A 4,468-nucleotide genomic window follows, 5' to 3' on the forward strand; every position below is an offset into this window, starting at 1 on the left:
CGTGAATCCGTATAGTGGTGAGCGTTTAAATAAACAAAAACATTTCAGCATAAACCCAAGAACGGTGAATTCACCCCGCGACAAAGTGAATTCACTACTAGATTGATTTGACAGCTTGATCATACGATCTTATTGTTATGGGAGAACTCTAACTCCGAAATGATATGAACATACATTATGTAAGCAGATAATACAATTGAAAAGTTGGCATCACAAACATGAACTGAGACCGAAATATTTTACGAAGGGTACTCACGTACATCTGAAATTCTCATGCCGGGTAACGGAAAGCTGAAAGTCCAAACGAAGAATAATCCATGAGAGTTCGTAAACATAACCGATTTATTGTCCCACTTTTTCACAGTACAAACGGGAAGCAAGGTCAGCACAAACGCACAAAACAGTGGCAGAACAGACATGTGGTCACAGCATATTAAACTTCATGGCACAGCAGTAAAACACAATGCGAAACAATCACTCATCAAATACAGGCACACCGAACTAAAGGACCGCTTAGGAGCCATACTCGGCCGAGCGAATCGGGCCAAGAACCCTTCGCTCTTCAACACGGCGTTCCGATGCAAGCAAAAAATATGATCTCTCTCTAAAAAACGTTGCGTGGCCTTTTTATCAACATTTCATGGAAGCTTCTAGAAGAAAAATTACATCATCCAAATAACCGATTTATTGCGGTTCCCTATCCAATACAAATCATTTCAAAACCAAAACTTTCTTGCGGTTGGCTAAAAGTTCAGTGACCTCAGAAATGCGAATCAATGACGTCATCATAAACTTTCCAGCACGCGCAGAGAAAGGATTCAGCAAACAACTCTCGATCGGCGCCGGAAATCGAAACAAAAAGAAACTGAATGAATGTGGATTACACCACACCTACTATAACCCTGAACAAATTTGGCGAAACCTTTCAGCTGAGAATAAAAGGAATAAAGTAAATTCTTTCTCGGTTATTCATTTTGAACTGAACTGTCGTACTGAAGCAGAGAATAGACGACGCTCAAAGCGCCTACGCGTTCAAAACAACATTGCCGATGAACATGATTGTGGAGCAATGTGTGAAGAATGCGAATTTTGTGGTGCTCTTTATTGGCAGAAAGAGCGTAATACTGCAAATAAATATACTAAATGTTGCCATGACGGAAAGGTGCGGTTACCGGCATTGTGTGACGCACCTGATCTGTTGAAGGAACTGCTGACTGAAAATTCCCCAGCCGCTAAAAATTATCGGCAGCGAATCAGAGAATACAACTCTGGAAATGGCTCGTCTTAAATTGGATTCAAGAACGGTTTCCTGCCTTCTTTGAGCTTTTCTTTGCTGATTAAGGTTGAAATGGGCCACAGCCCGACTCAAACTCATCTCAAAAAAAAAAAAAGTTCGTTGAGTATTCTGTGATTCAAGATTTCAAAACAACGTAGAAGTTTGTTTACATGATTTATCGGCGAAGTGTTGCCAACAGGGGTTTAGAAATTCACCCCTTCATTTGCCGGCACGTAAGAGAATTATATATATAGATACTCAAACCCCAAATAATGAGGGAATTAACAAAATATTTATAAACGAATAAAAATTTTATGTTTTAAATATTTATTTAGCGAGATTTATTTTCGTCGTCATGGTTACAAATCGTCTGCATTCAAGGCTTATCTCAAATAGTTTTTGCATAAAGGGTTTTTTTTGTGTGTAAAATCAAATATTTTCAGGAAAAACATCTAAAAATACTTAATTCTGGTAAGGATAAAAGTATAACATTATACGTTGTAAGTTTAATCATTATGAAAAGTGCACGAGTGCAATTTGGTCATATCTTTATTACCTCATCCTAATTACTAGTTTTTTTTTAAAGAATATGCCTCCTTTTACCTAACCTAGAAAATCACTGGTCATGATATGATGAGTGTGAATTTATACTCTACTTCCATTCTATACATAGAAACAAGAAACTCAACGAGTAGGGTCCTATCGCAATTTGTGATTTCGAAAAACATAATTTGAAATCAAGATGTCAAAATTCAAATGAATGCCAGGGCCTTTTTTTTTCCAAGTTACAACAATTTATACGTTTTGAAGTAAAATTGTGAAATCCAAGTTTGTGTGTGGTCTTTGTATTAATGTGGGGTCTCTTGACTAGAATGTGCTACGCTGCAAATGCTTGAAAAAAAAAAAAAAAAAAAATGACAGAATCTTGAAAAAGAGAGGAAAGAAACAAAATTTTGAAATCTAAGAAATCATGGCTAAAACTAAAACAAGTGAAAATGTGTGAGGGCTATCAGCTAAAAACAGATAAATAACTATAAATCATGTATTAATTTGAAAAAGAAAGGCATGTCCTCTCTAATATGCACACTTGAAGGATCCATGAGCAGTGCATGTCTGAGACAATTTCTTTTATTCATCATTTGTCCTAACATAACTGAACCAACACTTATTTGCAATATTAGCAACCAAACTTCAAATGATTAAAATGTTTTTTTTTTCCACCACACTTCTAAGATTTATATGAAGTGGCTAGATGTAGCTGTTAAAAAATATCGTAGCTAATTTGAGAGGTTGCAGAAAATTTATAACAATCTGGTAGAAAACATTAAATATACAGACACAGAGATTTGATACAAGAACTTTATTTATAGCTTCCAAAAATATATGCATAGTAGGTACCAATTCAAATGATCAAATCTTTACTTCTTCATGAATGAAACAGAAATATATCTGTTAAACAAATTGGATTTGATCAAGGGAAATGGAGCAAGCCTCCAAACAATATGGTAAAAACCTTTTAAAAATTAACCAATTCCTCTTAAATGAATTGTTATGAGGCATGTTATGTCTTCAGATACTTCCACCCTTTTTTGATGACAAGCAGACAAATTACACAGAATAATTTCAATATTTTGCCCCAACGTCTCGTTAGTTCTACCATTATCCTGCTTCACACTGTTCCTTCAATGTTCTACGTAGGATGCCTTTAAAGATGTCTTAACAAGCTTCTAGGCAAATATCTAGAAAAAGGAGGATCCAAGCTTTAAATCTTCAAGAATATGCTCCTACTTAGTCTTCCATTGAGCTTAAAAATTTTCTTTCTGAATTTTCATTTAACTATTTTACAAAAATTATGGGTGCTATTAACAAAGATGGGGTAAGAGATATTAAGACATGAAAGAAACAGGTGATCTAAAGAAGCTCCAAACATCTCTATGTGGAGTAAAATTGCGTAACACTTTTTCATCAGGGGTGTGTAAAGAGGTGTCAGAAGGTATAAAAATTACTTAACAAATACACAGTAAAAATTAATTTAGGTTAGCTATGCCAATCACTGTAAATTCAAGAGATCAATGAGCCTGAGCTGTTATCTTTCGCTAACAGCTCAGTTAGCAAAAGCTAACACAGTTAGCTTTTGCTCCTCAGATGTGTAGACAAAATACTACATAGTACAGTTAACTCTCAATCACTGGCTGTAACCTTTGAGTTACGGGAAGCAACCACAGCCTTCTCAAGAGTTTGGGACCCAATGAAATCTATGGTTGCATTCGACGAGCACGACCGAGAGCGACCGGTTAGTTAATCACGTGACAACTAATGATCACGTGCGCCAATCAACCAATCAACAGCTGAGATTGGTAACCGAAGCGGTAACCGGTTGATCATAGAACGCTACGGTTAGTTACTGGTTACTCACCGGTTAATCGGTGAGGTTCGTCGAACGCAACCTATGAGATAAAAAATATTAGAATTAGAGTCAACTGCATAACACAAATCAATGAATAATAAAAAGTTAGAACATAAGAAAAAAAATTCATGTACACTTGTTATTTGATGATTTTAAAGTTGAATAATTTCCTCCTTGATTACTTATTACAGATTAAAACTCATGAAATATCACACACATTCATACTTCTGTTGAATCAGTTATTACTCTTCAGGCTCCGACTAAATTGAAAAGCATAAGCAGAGGAAATGACAGCAAATGAAGCCAAATCTCTCTACTATGTGCCATTTAGTCAGGAATTTTCAGTTTTTGCATCTGCACATGCGAAATACTTCTTGGACTGAGGGGGGGAAAACAACTTAATTTAAAACTTAAATGCACAAATATTGCCATGCATCATAATCATACTGGAATAATACACAAAGCATTATTTTTTCTCCTTTTTCAAATATCAAATTGCAGTTGGTTCTGTTTAACGACATTCTACTGAATGACTTTTCATAGTCCCAGATACTCCACTGCAGTTTTAGAAGCATTCTATTTAAGTACGATTTTTTTGTGGTCCCCTGAAAGTCGTTAGATAGAGTCAACTGTATTATATTTTTCATCTATTTCTAATTAAATCATTTATTTAATAGTTTTAATAGTTTAACAAGCTGTTTTTAATAGCTTACTCTGCTTAACTTTTTTTGAACACAAATCAATAAACAATCAAAAGTTAGAACACATGGGAAAAAGTTCATGTA

The sequence above is a fragment of the Uloborus diversus genome, chromosome 7 (genome assembly GCF_026930045.1).
Source record: "Uloborus diversus isolate 005 chromosome 7, Udiv.v.3.1, whole genome shotgun sequence".
In the NCBI taxonomy this organism is placed as follows: Eukaryota; Metazoa; Arthropoda; class Arachnida; order Araneae; family Uloboridae; genus Uloborus; species Uloborus diversus.